At 37.1% G+C, this 19,332-nt stretch overlaps 1 protein-coding gene and 1 pseudogene across 5 annotated transcripts in view; one reads left to right on the forward strand and one right to left on the reverse strand.

The window, feature by feature from the left end:
* GRM8 (glutamate metabotropic receptor 8) overlaps positions 1–19,332 on the forward strand; it is a 680,449-nt gene that overhangs the window by 236,185 nt on the left and 424,932 nt on the right. The window lies entirely within an intron of this gene.
* LOC141567654 (ATP synthase F(0) complex subunit C2, mitochondrial pseudogene) overlaps positions 11,926–19,332 on the reverse strand; it is a 49,779-nt pseudogene continuing 42,372 nt past the window's right edge.

A 19,332-nucleotide genomic window follows, 5' to 3' on the forward strand; every position in this document is an offset into this window, starting at 1 on the left:
CTCATAACGCCCATGGTTATAAAGTTCTTCAAAGGATTTACTGAAAATGGTATCATCATTGCCGTACCCTGTAAAATAAACTGTTTAAATTGAACCAAATTGTTCATTAATTTAGGCATATATAAAGAAAAATCTAAAAGTAAATGACATACTGATATAACTGTTGGGGGAGGTCATCAAGAAGCTGTGACCCCGGTTTGACCCTCGAGCTGGTCCCGGGCCATTGGCGTCTCCTTCTTCTCTCCCTGTGCTTGGAAGGTGTGCTCCACTTGCCTTCCTGCACTAGCAGCTGTCCAAGGACACACAGTTATGATGAGATTCACTGGACTGGGTACATGACTGAAACCAGTTCAGGCCCTCTGTGTATGTAACTGAATCCACTTAAGTCTTCTATGTAATCTTTGAAGATTCTGGCGGGCAGGTATGGAAAACTACTCGTTATGCGGCTAAAACAAGCCTCACAGGGAAGTTTCCTTGCTTCTTAAACCTGCCACCTACCAATCTGGAGTGGTCTGACACTTTCTTCAGTCTCTCCCTGCCCTCTGTGCATGGGGGAGAGTTTCAGCCTACACCCAGGATCTCCCGGGAGTTTTCAAACTAACAGGAACTCCTGTTGTTCTGTGAGTAACTGTCAACTCCACTCGTGAAATCATTGGTGACGCCCTTAACCATGAGAGGCTAAGAAGGCATCCCTCGGGCTGGTGGTGGCTGATCCTTTCTCTGTCATCCTCCCAGTTCTCTTCCATTTACTAATCCTCTCAGCAGCCCATGTGTGTTTATGCTGGATTGGTCATTTTCAAGACCAAAACCAGATATAATTGTGGAAAATTGCTAGTCTGCTTACTCTTGTTTAAAATTTAGACTTTGACATATTAATCAACTCAGTTTGTAGTGTAGTTGTCTGTTCCATTTGACACTACACAGTTACACATAATATAGATCACCCCCAAGAGTTGTAGTATTCTTACAAGGCAGAAGTTGCAAAATTTCTTGGCACAAATTGTCTTCCCTTTCTTCCACTGTTATGGAAGAGGTTTTATAGATTTTTCTCATGTGGGTGGGAAGGGACGAATTCCCCATCTGGATACCACCTGTAAGAGTTCACACCTTTTCTCAGAAGAAATTTAATCTGTAGCAGCAAGCTATTTCAAGTGTTGTATTTTTTTTTTTAAAGCAATCTGTGTTGCCATTCTCTAGGAGTCAAATGGAAAGATTCTTTATGAGTTGTTTTCCTAGGATGTTGCTGTTTATAGAATCAATGTCACTTGTATCTAAAATTTGTTTAACAGAAGCAAGGTCAGCAATGAGTTATATATTGCCCCATGCAAAAATAATCATGGTACATTTTCATGAGGGACAGCTTGAAAAAGGTATATTGTAACTAAATTGACTTTGATTATGTATAATATTTGATTATTATCTAGCTTGCTTGTCTACTCACTCCAACCTCATTGGAGGACTAAAGAGTAAGTATCTCTGTAAGGGTCTCTGGCAGAGTAATGAAACAGTGAAGCCATTAGAACAGTGTTTCTCAAACTATGTTTGACATCTATGTGAGCCAGGTGTTAAAATGCATATCCTTGAATCCTAATTCCAGGCCCGTCATAGACCTCTGAAGATTTGGGTTATGAAATATGAATGTTTGAGGACTATATGAGTATTGATATTAGTATTAGAAGCTGCCTGAACTTTTATTAAGAAATTTAGGAAAGCTACAGAATGAATTTTTATCTGCACAATGAAGAATACATAAGCCATCACTTTAGTTATGCTTTCAATGTTTTAAAATCATTTCTAGTTGAAAACTAGGGATTTTGAAAAAATTCCTAAGGGACTATCTTGGAGGTGGGAGATTGAGAATTAGAGAGCTTTTTTGGTGAGGGAGGCAATGGAAATGACAAAAATGCACAAACATCTTATTATCACTCACAGATAAAATAGTTTACTAAAAAATTCACCTTCTGGAGAGCTGGTTGTGACAAAAGTTTCCTGAGTCCTATCTCAAGTACCCACTGCCAAAAGCAGCTCTCTTTCTCTAGGGGGAAGATGCTGTGTAATTTTTGTCCTGGCTCTCGAGCTGTTTACCTGGGATATGTACACTGACGGCAGAAAATAGTGTGGTCATTTCCCCGCTGGGCATGATGGCAAGATGGCCCCTGGTGCCGCCCTTGACTCTGAATTCTGTCCTCAAACTGTTTGTTTTTGTGTGTGGCTATTATGAGTAAATCTGCTATGGTTGGTTATTCATAAATCTGCATATAATTTAATTATTCTTGGGATTGTTGGATCATATGACAGTTACGTGTTTAACTTTATAAGAACCAATCTGTTTTACAAAGTTGTCGCATCATTTTACTTTCCTATCAGCATTGTATGAGATTTCCATTTGCTCTAGCTTAAAAACTTTTTATTTTTAGCTATTCTAATGGGTGTGTAATGGTACCTTAATGTGCATTTTCCAGTTGACTAATGTGGTTGTGAATTTTTTTTTTTTTATGTACTTAGTGGCCATTTGTATCTTTTCTTTTATAAAGCGTTTGTTCAAATCTTTTGATAATTTTTTAAATGGGTTTTTGTCTTCTTGTTTAGTTGTAGGTTATTAAGTTCTAGATATAAGTCCTGGTATCCACAAACACATACCAATTCATATACATATGAATTCATATACAAATATAACATTTCTTCCCAGATTCTCCCAGTTTATGTCTTATCTTTTCATTTTCTTAATGGAACTTGTGAAAATCAGATTTTAATTTGGGTGAAGTTTATCAATTTTGGGTTTTTGCTAAGTGGTTTCCTTTTAGGAGACTCATAGGTTTAGTTTTACATTTAAGTCTGTGATCCATTTTAAGTTAATTTTATGTGTGATGTGAGGAAAGGTCAAATTTTATTTATTTGTGTGCATGTATAGATATACTACCCCCTTTATTGAAAAGACTCCTCTCCCTATTGAATTACCTTGGCACTTTGTCAAAAATTAATTGATAAAATATGAACCTAATTCTTGGCACTCTATTCACTCCCATTGATCTGTATATCTACACTTACACCAATACCACACTGTTTAGATTATTGAAGCATTATAATGAGTCTTCAGATCAGGCATGTGTCTTCCAACTTAGTTTTTTTTTTTTTTTTCAAAATGATTTTGGCAATTCCAGGTCCTTTACATTTTCATGTATATTTTATAATTAACTTCTAGATTTCTAGTCAACTGTAACTAAAAAAATAAATAAATAAATTTAAAAATAAAATGACTATAAAAGAACATTAGGATTATAAAAATGCTGAAAAAAATCTATAAAAGAAAACATTGAAACATTTTTCTTTAGAGATTAAAAAAGAAAATTATCTCAATTTTCAAAGTGGGTAACATTCAAGGACAATTTGTAGCAATCATGATGACTCTGTTAAGGTCAGATTGCAAAGATGGAAGGAAGGGCACATTTCAACTCTAAATAGTGAGCTATCAAGGAATAAAATGGGGTGTCTTAGAAAGAGCTGAGGGAAGAAAAGAGAAGTGGTTCTATATTATCTGTAAGGTTTCTTTCAACTTTAAAGATTCTGTTATTCTAAGATATGTGGAAATAGATTTTTATTCAACATTTAAAAAGTGTTTTTAGATAGTGGTGCTAAACAATAATTTTCATATTAGAATGATGCTTTGTAATTTACAAATTTTTTGATGTGCATTATCAGGTCTCACCACAGCCATGAGAGCTCAGTTTATAAATGAGCAGACTGAGACCTACAGAGATTGATCAGTGGTCCTAGGAGACACATTTGTAGGAGTCAGGGCACAAGTACAAGTGGAGGTCCACATACCTTATGACTGAATACTTAAAAGTTATAAATCAAACAATGAACAGTTAAATGTGTCCCAGCCTCCTACCTTGGAAACTATATCTTCAAACCACAACATCAAAAAATATATTTTTTTATGACTAAAAGTTGGCAAAATATAAAAGATGACTGAATTTAATTATTATTAATAATTACTATTGCAGGTCTGAATGTTTTGTGGATCGGCCTATGACATTTAAAAATACATTTATAATTCATAAGTTATATATTTATTCCACAAAATGTTTTCTATAATTTATTTTAATAAAGGTATAATTACGCTGTTACCAATATTTTCACATGATTTAGATTCTATTGAACATAATGATTTATAATTTTAAAAAATGTAATCATATTCAAAGCACATACATTTTAATGTACTTTGATAAAGTGCAAATTAATATAATGTAAAAAATTAAAAATATTTTCATATATAAAAAAGCTAGATTTCTATGAAAAAGTTTTCTAGAATATTTTTGTAAACAAAGTTTTATTTATTATGGTGAAACATATAGAATGAAGGTTAACATTTTAACCATTTTTAAATATGGTTAGTGGCATTAATTACATTCCCAATGTAATGGTTTTGCAACCATCGCTACTATTTCCAAAAATATACATCACTGCAAACAGAAATTCTGTATCCACTAACCAGGAACACCCAGTTTTCTCATCCTGTGGTAATCTCTAATCTTTCTGTCTTTATGTATTTCATATAAGAGAAATCATACAATATTTGTCTTTTGTGCCTGGCTTATATCACTTAATGTTTTCAAGGTTCATTTATGTTGTAGCATGTATCAGAACTTCATTCCTTTTCATGGCTCAATAGTATTCTATGGTATGTATATACCACATTTTGTTTATCCATTCATCTTCTAATGGATAGTTGGGTTGTTTCTACCTTTTCACTATTGTTAATTATGCTGCAGTAAACACTGGCATACAAATATCCTTTTGAGTACCTGTTTTTAATTACTTTGGGTATATATTCAGGAGTGGAATTGCTGGACTATATAAGCCTGCTGGGATTTTATTTGGGATTGTGCTGAATTTGTAGGACAATCTGGAGTGAATTGATATCTTAACAATATTGTCTTCTGATCCATGAACATGGTATGTCTTTGTCTTAGCTTGGGCTGCCATAACAAAATGTCATAGACTGGGTGATGTAAAAATTGGAAGTTAATCTTTTCATAGTTCTACAGTCTGGGAAGTCCAAGATCGAGGTGCCAGCAAAGTAAATTTTGTACTGAGGCTTCTTCTTTCTTGACTTGTAGGTGATCGCCATCTTGCTGTTGTGCTCACATGATCTCTTCTGTGTACGTGTGTGTGTGTGGAGAGAGAGAGAGAGAGAGAGAGAGAGAGAGAGAAATAACCTCTTTGTGTGTCTTCTTACAGGGGCACTAATCTCATCACGAGGGCCCCATCCACATGATCTCATCTAAACCCGATTACCTTCGAAAGGCCCCACCTCCAAATACTATCACACTGGGAGATAAGGCTTCTACACCTGAGTTTTACCAAGACTCAGTTCAGTACACAGCAATCTCCTTATCTAAGTCCACTTTAATTTTTCTCAGTAATATTTTGTTCTAAGTGTATTACCCGTGTACACATCTTGTTAAATTTATTTCTTAGTATTTTGGGTTTTTTTGATACTATTGTAAATGCATTTTTTGTTTAATTTCCAATTGTATATAAAAATACAAATGATTTTTGTTTATTGATCTTGAATCTTGTAACTGTGCTCAATTAACTCATTAGTTCTGGTAACTTTTGTTTTTTTGGTTGTTGTTGTGGATTCTTAAGATTTTCCACATCCCCAATCAAGTTGTCTGTGAATAAAGACAGTTTTATTTCTTCCTTTCCTAGCTGTACAGCTTGTATTTTCTGTTCCTCCCTTGCTTTATTGTATTAGCTGGGACATTCTGTACAATGTTCAAAGGAAGTGATGTGAGCAGACTTTCTTGGTTTTTCCCAGTCTTATGGAAAGAACATACAGTCTTTCACCGTTAAGTGTGATATTAGCTGTGGGACATCTTATTTGCATTTTTATGTCTGTAACTGGTATGATCAATTTATTGGCTACACAGGCCTTTTCTTTACCCAGATTCCATAATCAGTGATTATGGTAGCTTCAGGCCTTTTACATCTGTTTTACTTAGACAAGTTCTTATTTATTATACATATTAAGCTGCTATATAATATTTGATTTTCCAGGTCCCATGGCTAAAAATAATTAAAAAAATATTGATATAACATTATGCTATTGACTTTTATTGAAGCTCAAAGCAGCCACTGAACCTCATTGATGAAAATACTGTGTATTATGAAACTCAATTGTCCTTGAAGAAGGGCCCAGAAGATACATTCCTACTGGAATTTAGTACCAAGTCCACACTTACAAACTTAGAATTAATTTACAAAAGTATTATAGATCTGCTCTATAAAGTAATGAGGATTACTTAATCAAATGTATTTCCATTTTTGTCTTAGTTTCATGACAGCTCAAAGCTAAATTTTATGCATAATCACAACAATGATAATTTTTATATTTACATCCTCTTTTGTAGTGCTTTGGTATGTTTTGATTTATTTTAACAATCTTTATTTATGTCTTTTATTGTAGGTCAACTCAAATCCTATTAGAAAGGATTTAGAAGTATAAGTAATTATCTCTTTTTGAATGAATAAAAATGCTATTTCATAAAAGGACCTACCTTTTAAATATTTAATTGGAATAAATACCTACCTTTAATAGGCTTAATGGAAGCTATAAATGGAAAGTCTCTAGGCTTGGGAACAGTCTTTTATTGGTCTTGCAAGATGAGCTTCCAAAGAGAAATAACTGGAATGATGATCTTGTTGAAATGAAGCTAAAATGCTTATGACTAAAACAAAACAAAACCCAAGCCAAAAACCTGCTGTTTTCTTCAATGTTCCAAGAGAAATGGTGGAATGTCCTGAAAATAACCTAATAAATGAAACACTAAAGATTCACAATCCCTCGGGTTTCTGAGTGAGGCGGTGAGAGAAAGTTTCGGGGTTTCTATAAGCTGTTTCAGTCTATCTTTGTGCTTGAGGAAATAGTATGTGTTTAGTGACAATAATTAGAACAATATAAACATTTAAATTATAGTAATTATTAGTTGATATTTGTACCACCTAATTTAATCACACATGCGTATATTTGTGCATTTTAGTGCTAATTGTAGATGTCCTGACCTTAAAGGTATATAGAGTGAGAGTTATTTGATAAGTAATTGAATTCTCAAACAGTCTAAATATTTAATTTTTTGTATGTAATTATTTGGGAGGAGGGGTGAAGAAGCAACATTTGCTTTTAAAATATTTCTAAGTGTTTATATTTAGTATTAAAGTGTGTCTTCAATGTTTGAGAGTAATACTATATGCCAAGCTCAATGTGAATTACTTTACATGCATTATCTCGTACTTCTTACAATGGTTCACAGCAATCCTATAGTAGCAATTGCATTGATGCCTGTTTTACAGATGAGAAACTGAAGTTTAGATATGTTTAGTAACTTGCCCACGGCCACACAGTTAGTACAAGGCAGCACCGTGATTTAAACCATGATTGTCTTAACCAGCGTCACAGTTGGAAGGCATTTGGCTGTAACAGTAGCTTCCACCAACAAAGCTATCTGAAGGTAAAGGGTCGCTTGCTTTGGCTTAGTTGTTCAATAATGCTATTTTATCTTCTGTTGCACTGTCCACAACAAGTGGGCTTTTCATTTTCATGCTTTTTTCTTCATGGTTGCAAAATACACAATGCAGATCTAGGCATTTTACGTTCAAGACTGGAAGAAGGGGAAGTGGCAGTGCCAGCCAGAACTGTGTCACATGGGGACCCCTTGCTGCAAGAGAAGCTAGGAAAGTAACCATTACTGTTTGTAACCACAGAAGAAGGTGGCTGGGGCCAGGGAATGGCTATTTGGCCAAACAAGTGTCTGACACAATCATATTACATAATGCCACTGCTGCCAGTTTAGCACTAGTAGAATAGGATTATGTATACATGTTAAAGGTGGTGATTGAGATAGAGAGAATGAAGGAGAATATTTCACTTCTCTTAGAAACTCTAATTCAATTTTCTAGCAAAGGCCTTTGGGATGCTTTTCTCTGCCTCCCACCCCCCATTTTTTTGCAGTACTATATTATCTTTCTCAAACGTGCCCCTGGAATGGATTCAATAGTATGTATCCTGTCAGGGTGTGAGGATGACAAGGAAGGACAGGAACCTCTAGCTCTAGCTTTCAGTTGGGAGACAAGGCAAACATGTATTACAGTAGAATGGGTACAGGATAGCATGACTGGACGTGCAGACATCATATTACAGTACAATCAAAGTTATAAAAAGGAGATAAGCTTGAATAATCATGCATTGAAGCTGGTAACCAAGAAGCAGAGCTATTTATTATTTTGTTAGCTTCTAGCTTAATAATCAGAATAGCCTAAAAGATGAAATAATAGTAAAACACAAAAACAAAGCAATCAGTGATGAAAAGTTAAGAGAATTAAAGAAGTCTCACAGAAATTAACAGTTGCTAGTAAAGTTATAGCTTGTCTTGGTTAAATCATCTAGTTAGTTGCAAATTAATTTGTCTTAAGAACCTCAATATGATGTCTGCATTGAGGAAAGGTTAATATTATAAGGGTAATGGCCAAATGGCCATCTGCATATCTGGTACCCCTGGAAATTTTTATAAATGGCATATATTTATCTGTGTTTAAGAGCAGTTATGTGGGGTCATTCTTTCATTCACTCAAAGAACCATATATCGAAGCACACTCTGTGTAGGAAACACATCCAGCTACAGAAGTCATGGTACTTACCTTCAGGAGCTAATGATCTAGGAGGGTGTTGGTCTTCCAGTGCCCATTCAGCTATCTCCTCTAATGGACTCATGGTCGACCCGATCTAAGTGCCAAAGCCAATTGAACTATCTCAGTGAATTGACTGATCAAATTAGGCAAAAAATGCAAAATGAATAGTTAATCAGAACACTGAAACTACATGTATAAGTTGATACATACTTATGTATGTTCCTGCCATTCAAGATAAAATATAGGATTATTTACGTCAACTAAAATTCTGCTCTTCTTTTTCATGCATACAAAGAAGTCACTATCTAATGCTGTTATATTCGACAAAAATCTTGGCATTACTAACCCAATTAGAAAATATGGTTTTATTGCCAGGAAAAATGATTCATATAAGTTCACCCGATAGAGTACCTAGCACATAATAGGTACATAATTAACAATATGATGAGTGAATGTTGGCTGAATGAAAGCAAATAAATCATTTCTCTGTAGAACTCTATTTTCCAAGAGTTTTCTGACAAATTTTTCTACTTATAAAGAAGTAGACATTTTAGAAAAGTTATAGTTTATGTTGGTTAATAAGTCTAGTTAGGTTCAAATTATTATGGCTTAAGAGTTTCTATAGCAATTTTTGGACACACTTAAAGTGGTACATGAAAGTCTTCCTGTGGTGTATCTAAATCCTTTGTTAAACTGACAAGTTGTTTTGATGTCCTTTTCACAAAATGACATAACGTCGTTTCTCGGGGAGAGCAATGTGCTCGCTGGCAATTGTTTGCTTGCTGCCAGATTTCAAAGGAGGTGTTTTGTTACAGTTGCCTGGTATATGTTCCTTGACTTTTAGCTTGAAATGCTCACTGCAGCTGTGCTGGCTCTTCTTCAGACAAGGACTTTTAGTGTCTTTAAGTCCAACCCCCACCCCCAATTTTGAAAGCTCTGTGCCAAGACGGGAGTGGACCATTCATCCACTTACTTCTCTGCAGCATCATTTCCTTAAAATCAGAAGCCTACTTCCATACGCTTGCTAATTTAAAAATTGGGCTGGGTGCCTACACCCATGGGTAAGAGAAGATATTTATTATAGGTGTCATACTTTGATAAGAAATCAGTGTAACTCTGTGGCTGCTGGATGATTTTTAACAATGCTTTACCTGTACAGGTATAGTGTGTTGGAGATGCAACTGTGGGAAGGCATACTCCCTGCTCTCAAGTAACTTAGTGTTTAATAGGCAGTAATCGTGGTAGGTGCCACCACAGGAGAAGGCACAGAGCTGGATGGTGCATAGCAGGGGGGGCACCTGAGCCATAGGGTGTGGGCTCAGAGAGACCTTGGGTTTCTGTGTGGGAGCAGCCACAAAGCCATTTCAGATAGCAATGGGAAATGCTTTTTTTTTTTTTTTTTTTTAATTATAAGCTGTAACCTCCTTATATAGAAATTAGATTCCAAATATGGAAATAATTTTGAATACTGACAGGCAGCCAAGCAGAGTGCTTCGGAGCTCAGACTCTGGAGCCAGATTTCTAGGTTCAAATTCTGAATGTGTTATTTACTAGCTCTAGGGATTTGGGCAACACACTGAACGCCTTTTGGGCTGCAGTTTCCCCATTTGTAAAACAAGGATAATGACACTACCTAACTTACAACATTGCAATGAAGTAGAGCAGAATTAACAGTTATAAAATGTTTAGAACAGCGCCTGGCATAGGAAGTGCTATATAAGTGTTTGTTAAATAAATACTGCATACAAATATAGAAGCATTTAAGCACAATTAAGTATCTGCTAGTGACCTGTGACATAACTTATGTCTTTTGTTCTTTTCCAAGTCAATGAAGATCATTCTAGTGACCTAAAGCTCCTGTCAAATGGTACTAAGAAAAGGGTTAATCAGTGATTGGTTAGGATCTAGTCTCATCTAATAGAGTTGTTTATGTATAGTAATGTATATTATGTTGTGTATACATGTTTATATATTAATAATTTTGAACATATGTCAAGGGATCTGAGTGAAAGTCTATGTAGTTTCTCAGAGTCTCGTAGATTCATGGTAATAGAAACAGTAATTATTATGAAAAAAATATTGCACATTTGGACGTTAGTAACTTTAAGCATCAATTAACTTGTATAATTGTAATAAGGATATAACTACGAGAATTAATTCAACTGCAATAAAATATGACAGAAAGATAAGAAAATCTTCTTTTCCCTTGATTGCTAGGGCAGGTAAGGATAATAACAAATGAGACTTGAATTTTCTTTTCTATAATGAACCCTCGTGAGAAAGGAGATAGGTATTTTTGAAAAGGTAACTAGAATATTTTAATAAGGAGTCTTTCATTAGTTCTGCCTCAGTACCTAATGAAGTCAAAGCGCAATTTTGTTGCTCTTTGGACAATTAAAATACATGGAAGATAAATATTGAGTTTGAGAACACAATAAAGGATGAGTTTGTGATTTTTAGTTTTTAGCATCCTGAACGCTGGCAAAATTACTAGTCACTACTGGATCCTCTGACCGGATGCCGAGCTGGTTTTCATTTGTAGATGTTGATCCAAAAGTTGTCTGAAGAAAGTCATTCTAACGCAAGTTGTTGGGCTTCAGATGCCATGGAAAAAGACAGTGTAGGCTAGACAATAGGAACAGTACATAAAATTGGCCAGAATATGCTAAAATAGTTTTCTGTACTTCTTAAAACTCCCATTTATATCAGTGAACTCAGTAAATTACCTTTATAAGCTTGTTTCTCTCTCTCTCTCTCTCTCTTGCTCTCTCTCTCTCTGTGTTGTGAAAGAAGAATTTGGTGGAAACTGTGGGAGGAAGATGATTAGAAACACTTTAAGTAGATAAAATGAGGAGATATATGTAGGTACATAATATGTCATAAGAGCCAAGAGGTACATCAGCCTGAAAAATTTAAAGTCATTTTCAGAGACAAAACAGGTTATAAGTCTTACTCCTAAATGAAACAGTCACTTTAATAACAGAATTATTCAGTATTAGCCTTATCTCCCAAAACAATAAGTTCATTAAACAGAAACTTGATTCTGCAGCTCACAGGGTACCAGGACGGGTTTTTGGGTAGGGTAATGACAGGCTACTTTTTTTTTTCTTATTCGTACAGCATTTATTTGTCTTTCCTCTGTTGAACCCTGAGCCAACCACTTTTCCCAGGCTGCTTGGAGAGGTACGGGGAAAGGGACATAACAGGTCAGATGAGATGTGGAAGAAAGAGCTATGAGAGGTGGAGATGGCTCCTGTGCGTGGCAGACAGGATGAGAAAGGCCACTGTCAGGTCAAAGACCTCCAGGGTCTCCAGAGGGCAAAGCCCAGCACGGCTCAGGAGAAGAGCTGTGGCTTCAGAGAAGGGTTCCTGGCATAAGCAATGCGGAGGCTCCAAACTCAGTCCTAACCCCCGGTCAGAACTGGCCATCCCTACTGTGGCAGCCCCCGCCCCAATGAACTTGGCTGCTGTGTCTATATCCCTCGAAATGGCACTGGTTTGGAAGCTGCTGCTAGGGCTAAGTGAGGTCAGGGGACACGAGGCTGCCGAGCTGCTGAAGTTCTCATCTGTCAGTGTCTCTGGTGGGTCGCTTCAGTCACTGCAGAGAGTGGTTGGCCCAGAGCTGAAAGGTGGAAGGGGGAGAGGCAGATATACACTCTCAGGAGGTGGCGAGCCATGGCCAGAAAGCTGCTTCCAGTGCAGAGAAGACAGACAGGGGTGATGACAGACCATTTTAAGATTAATCGTGACTTGTGTGCATGATCGATTGCAAGGAAGGGAAATTGAGACATTAAATCTTTCTGGGAGGTTGCTTTAGTAATTCACGTATGAGTAGTGACAGTCTGGATTGTATATCCACTGAGAATGGAAGAAAGACATTAGTTTAAGAGACATCTTGAAGCTCTAACGACAAGGCTAAGAAACTGGGAGTGGGGTCTTCCAAGAGGTAATATGGAGTAGTTTGTTGTACTGTTTGGGAATATAAGTAGTTAGGAGTCACACCCAAACATGTGATAATTGAAATATAAAGCTTGGAGAACGCTTTAAGAAAGAACCAAGGACACAGGCAAGGATTAAGCAGTGGGTAGGAATTCTGAAGAGAAGAAGACTGAAAAGAACACCAGACTCAAATAAATCCTAAAACCATCAGTGTTGCCACCGGAAGAATGTCATGCAGACCCATTGCCCTGGGGCTGTGGTCACTTGAATGAAACCAACTCTAGTCATTAGGAGGCTAACGGGGAGATTGCATCTTACATCTGAGATAGTCTTTCTCCATTAGCTCTTTACCTGTTGGTTTTTCCCTTAGAACTAAGTTTCACGAGAGCACGTACAGTGTCTGTTTTGTTCATGGTTTTATATCCGGCAGCTAGAAAAGGAATTGATAAGTGTTTGTTGAATGAATAAATGAGCGTCTGCACACTCTGAGTTGCACACTCTGATATTTAGCAGGAGATAGAGTCTGATCAACTCCAAGAACAATGTTTGCCCAAGTCAAGAATAATGTTACCCCAAGTCAAAATGGGATCCTGGAGCAATCCTCCAGTAGAGAAGGACGAAAATGTTCTCCACGCCAGCCGCTGGCCATCTGTGGCTACGGACCTCTGAAATGAGGCTAGTACAACTGAGGAAGAGAACTTTAAAAATTATTTCATTTGAATTAATTTAAAATGAAATTGAACTAGCCGCTCGTGGCTGGCGCCTACTGCATGGTACAGCACAGATGTGTAGGGAGACTTCTCCAGTTAGGAAAGCCTGGCCGCTCTGGGCAGATTCGATCAGGGCCTGGAATTGGAGTGGGACTTGGGGAAAGGAATTAAGCGTCAGCTGCTAGGGTTGTTTTTATTCATCCTTTGCCCAAGGGACAGGAGGAGTCTGCCATGCTCCCATGAGGTGCAGGTGACCTAGACAGGGAAGGAGACCACTGAGGGACCTGGGGCCCAAACCCTAGTTAGTGATAAAGTTGTGTTTACGCTGAGCGTTTTGATGAACATACATGTTAGGGAACACTCTGGGCCTGGTAAACGCCCCTAAAAGAATTCACGGCTCAGGGATTCTGCTCACCTTTCTTTGTACCATGGTAAATAATCATTGCATCTGATCATTCAAAGATGGATGAGGCACCTATGATAAACTCAAAATAAACACTTGGACACCCAGGAACTCACAAAATGGAAAAGCAACATCTTTGAATATTAAAGTACTGCAGGTGAAAGATACTTAGATACTTGTTTTTATTAGTTTCAGGTGCACAAGACAAAGCAATACTTAGACATTTATCATTTATATCCCGCACACTGTGTGATCTCCCCTCCCCCCATCCACTATCCCTCAGACATCGCAAAGATATTTTAAAAGACTTATTAAATTAGAGAAATATTTATCAGACTTATTATGTTTATTTAGTTTCTGTTAGATTTTGGAATGCTCTACTGGGGTTTGCTTTAGCAGATTTACCTGGTTAGTTATAGCTTGTGTAGGCAAATAGTCAAATTATTCTGATTTCCTTGAGTTTTCTGTGACTGGGCCGTGGGATAGGAGGGAATTGTGTAGGAGTGTGTGAAATAGGCCTCGCATTCAGAATTCACCCAGTGATAATACCTATCAATATCGCGTATTGAACCGTGTGTAGGAGCCGATGTTTGGCATGTTTCAGGCGACTTTGGGGAATAGTCTCTATTGAAGAAAGGAAAGTACGCTTCAGATCCATTCACATAATTTATGAAAGTGAATAGGGATTTCTCACAAAGGAAGAATGCTGGACAGACTATTATATTTCACAAGATAAAGCACGCTATGTGTAAATTCCCCAAATCAGCCAGGATAGCAGCGGACAAAGAGATATTAATACCTTCCTAGGGAATGAGATTAGCTTTCTAAAGAGTAAACGGGCAAGAAAATAAAGGATTCTCTTAGGATTTCCTAAAGACTTGGTTCACCTCCCTGAAGCTAACCATTCGTTTTCATTGTTTTTATGAGAGTATCTTTTGCAAGAATCTAATTTGTACCACAGGAAAATGTCTGAATATTGAAATCTTGAGGTTGGGCGGGACTTCCAGAGATCATCTAGTCCTACCATCTATTTTATGCTTTAATTAGTTTTGCAAAAACCTAGTCAAGGATCTCCTAGTCAGGACTCCAACGTCTGGACAGAGTGGTCAGTAGCTGCCAAGCTGAGCCATTCCATCCTTGGAGAACGGAGACACTGGGATACTCTCACAGAATCTCCTTCTGCTCCTCAGCCTTCAATTCATTCGTGCTACTTGTAACTATCGGGTCAAACAACACCACCTCCAATTCTTTTTCTATTAAAGTTCTTAGGATATTTGAACATGATTATTAGATCTCCAAGGCTAAATAAGCCTGTTTCTTTAAAAAATGTCTTGGATGTTACTGATTTGAGCGTTTGTACAGGTCAGCTGAGTGTACCCAGCTTGTCCGTACTTGTCCTGCAAGGGTGGTCTGGGCTCACAGAGACAAGGGCGTCTCCTTTCTCCTCCTTCTTTTCCTTCTTTCTTTTTCCGTCCCCTTCCCTCCCTTCCCCTCCTCTCTCATTGATTCTGCACTACCTTTATTCATTCGTTCAACAAACATTCCGTTCACTGTTGATTCATATTAACCTTTCTATAGAATAAGTTGCATGGATTGCTAGCTACTACGCTGTTGCTACTGTCTGTTCTGTACAAAACAGCTGTCCCTTTGGACTCAATCACCTCATTTTAAATTGATTGCTATTACCTTTCATCTCATTAGATTTAATCGTCGTTTCTAATCAGTCAGCTTCCTTTTCAAACCCGATTCGGTCATCCAATATGGTCACTCTCCCTCCTACAAATTTTATGATGTCCTCTCTAATATTTTCATCCGGCACATTGAGTAAAATGTTGAAACAGATGGATCCCAGGAAAGAATCCTTTTACGATGCTGGAAACGTAGAACCAGGTTGATGTTCCATTAATTAGCACCCTCTGGGTGCTAAACAGTTTCAAGAGCTGTTTGTTACAAATTTGCCTTACGACTCAGGCACTCAGCTTCTGCGTATTCCATTTTGGCCACAGGTTAAGTTGAAAGATCTAAAGGTCTCTCTGAAGGTGATGTGTGTTAGGTCTCTACATTTTCTGTAATCCTAGGAATTATACCAGAGAAGGAAAGGTCATTTGACTGTTACTCTTTCCTCCTGAAATTGTTGTGTCATCCTGTCTTTAGCGTATTTCTTCTTAAACAAGCAATACCGTTTGATTCCCTAAGAGACACAGAAGACTGAGAGAAGAATATTGGAAAAGCCGAACATTCAGATAATTATTAGAAATGGCAATGGCATTTTATAGGATTGCAAAACATAATATCAAAATGCTTTGACGTATCAAGTGAGATCTATTAGTTTCTAATCAGCAGAGGACTTGAAATAATTGATGTTTCTGTTAAAACAAATCAGAATCTCCAAACTGTTGCTAATGCTTATCTCTTAAGGTTTCCCTTTTGGCTTACAAAGACTAAAAATATTGAAAGACGTCCCATACACCAATGTGATAAAATTTTGGAAGTTTATACACAAAAATAGATAAGGTGCACGAAGAATCTCTCAATGAAGATAAACCCTTGGGGAAAAGTGTGTGCCAATAAGTTATTTGGATGTTGCTGTGGTGGATGGAATTGAAGAATTGCAAGACCAGTCATTATCTTCTTATGTGGAAGATAGTGGTTGCATTCATGGTGCAACTAAACCTTTTAAGACAGATCAATTAAAAAAAATGCTGTCCTCTATATTTATAGTAAAAGGAATTAATTTCCTATAAAGATCTTGCTGCTTCCTCCTCAATGGTTTCTATGACCAGTGTGACTGCGTCTAAGCTGTCCTTATTCTAGTGACAACATTTTATATTAAATTATGTTCTACATGTTCAGTCATTTAAATTAGGTAGACATTTTTGTTGAGTTTTATGATATCTTGTATTTCCCATTCTGCAATTAGAAGTGTGAAAATTTAAGAACATCACAGTTTAAAAAATATTATGGCAAATATTGAATGTACAACTATAGAAAGGAATTTAATATGAGCCAGGACCAACAGAGATTTCCAAGGTACAAAAAAATATTTGGGGAAGTATAGATTTCATTGACTTTGTGTGTATGTGTGTGGTACCAATGCAGTAAGAAAATGACAAAAGCATTCATACTCATGCACTTTTCAATTTTAATAATGATTGCACTGGTTTACCACTATTTGGACCTTTATACTCCCTGACTTACACACCTTATCTTTGCCCATCTGGATTGAGTCCTAACTAGAAGACTATTAGTTGTTGGCGATCCCATTCATTGTAGGAGGGGCTGGGTAATCACAAGATAATCACAAGTTAAACTGAAATTTTCATGGTTGAAAATTTGCAAATAGAGCTATGATTTTACTTTAACATTTCATTAGAGATGTACATTCTTAGAATTTTCAGAAGTTAAGATGAATATTATTTTATTTTCTTGTTATAATTAGTTTCTGTGCATGGAGACTACCAGAGGCCATTTACTGGAGTTATTAAAAATTCTTATCTCCCAAGTAAAAATGTCAGAAAATATTGCCATGTTCCATGGTGCATTACAGAACACGTGTATTTCCTATGGGTGAGGGCATTCGTGTGAAGTTGAGGGAGGTCATATGCTACTCATGTCTTCATCCAAGATTCCCAGAGTGAAGGGAAATCTCAATAGCCATAAACTTGAGAGACTAATCAGATTATACCAAATCAGCTCTTTATGTTTTACAACACTTTAAAAACTACAATTTAAAAATCATGATGGAAAGTGAAAACCTATTATGGCCAAGTTCTGGTAATATGTGTGACCTCTACCGTCCTCCCTTCTCCCCTGAAAGTAAGCCATGGTTTGCTTCCCTTAAAGGTGTTCCCCAGTACTCCTCAAATCTCAGGATTGGAATTCATGTTTAGATAAGAAAAAGCTATCTTGGCCTGACACCTTCCTGCTGACTCCGTTAGGCTCTCCTGTGATCTGACTAGCTCTATCAATGGACTGATTTGTTCTCATCATGTGGGTAACTGCATTCAGTGGGAAAGCCTCCTCCAAGATGAGAGGGTGAATGCTGCTATCAAAACAAATGGGAATGTTTTTCTTTCAGTAACAGCCTATGGAATCATATGGTGGGTTGTGACATTGGGCTATGTTACAGTGCTAAGGATGGGCTTCCGACCTGCCGGCTCTCCCAACTTCAAGGCTCCTGAACTTGGAGGTCAGCTTGCAGTTGTCACATTGACTAAGTGAGTGTTTCTCAACCAGAACTGCATATCACAATAACCTGGGAAGCAAGCCCAAATTCACATCAGTACCCATTGTATTTTATCGATTCCAGGATGCACATTTCTTCCCAGTTTCTCATTTCGGAAATGCGAATGTACATTCCATTAGTTTAATCATGGTATAATTGCAGAATTTTCTTTCTTATCAGTAAAATAATAGTGCATCTCATAATCAGCGGCATCTTAGTGTCAACTAAATAGGGACTATATCAGAATCTGTGAGAGTGGGGGTGTCTTATTGTATGAATTTTGCAAAAGCTCTCCAAGTGAATCTTATGAACACTGCTGATGATAAATACTTTGAACTACCTCTTGGCATATTTTCCCAATTAACAATACAATAAACTGCTGCCATGCATTGACTTTTCCCTATGCCAGGAATGGGGCTAAGCACTTTCCATGTTTTTTGTCTCATTTAATGCTCACAACAAGCCTATTGGATAGATATTATTATCCCCAGTATGTGGATTAAAAAATTCAGGCTTAGAGACATGAAATAACCTGCCCAAGACCACATAGATATTAGTGGAAGAGCCAGGATATGAACCCAGGTGGGTTTGATGCCAGTGGCTCTTAAAGTGTAGTCTGCTGACTAGTAGCATCAGCATCCTCTAGGGACATAGTAGAAATGCAAGTTTTAGGAGCCTACCCCAGATCTAAGGAATGAGAAACTCTGGAAGCAGGGCTCAGTAATGTGTTTTAACAAGCACCCCAGGTTATTCTGATGCATCCTAAAGTTTGAGAACCACTGTTATATAGCATAGACACCTCCTACAATAGGAATATAGGAGGCATTGCTAATCAAGATCGGGACTAATAAAGTTTATTGACTAGCTGGCCGGCTCGAATTGTAATCCTAAAATAATGCTATATTCGCAAGGTTGACTAAGCTTTTAGTTGCTTAATAACAAATAAAATTGCATTTGCTCAAATGTGCTTTAATTATGGTTCCCAGTAGGCAGAACTATGGTAACAAAATATTCTAGCCTCTAATGTTTTTTGCATAATGAGCACCGTCAAAACATTTAGCGTGAATGGGATTACAATTCCCCATATAAAATGGGAAAGCTCTAGAAGAAGCCTTTGTTTGGTCTGACATCCTCTTGTCCTCAGTCTTAGTCTAATCCTATTATTTCCTTTTTTAAAAAAAATACAGAATGCAGTATCTTTGGCCCTGAGAGGAAAGGACGAACTGACAAAGTCCCTATTAGTATTATCTTGGGTTGATAGATTGGCTCAGTCTACCATTTGTAATACAGATAGAAATAAACAGTTTCTGAACAAAAGCTGATTAAAGAATTTAGTGGAAAAAACAAAGAACTTGCTTGCT

Source organism: Rhinolophus sinicus, linkage group LG11 (genome assembly GCF_036562045.2).
Source record: "Rhinolophus sinicus isolate RSC01 linkage group LG11, ASM3656204v1, whole genome shotgun sequence".
NCBI lineage: Eukaryota > Metazoa > Chordata > Mammalia > Chiroptera > Rhinolophidae > Rhinolophus > Rhinolophus sinicus.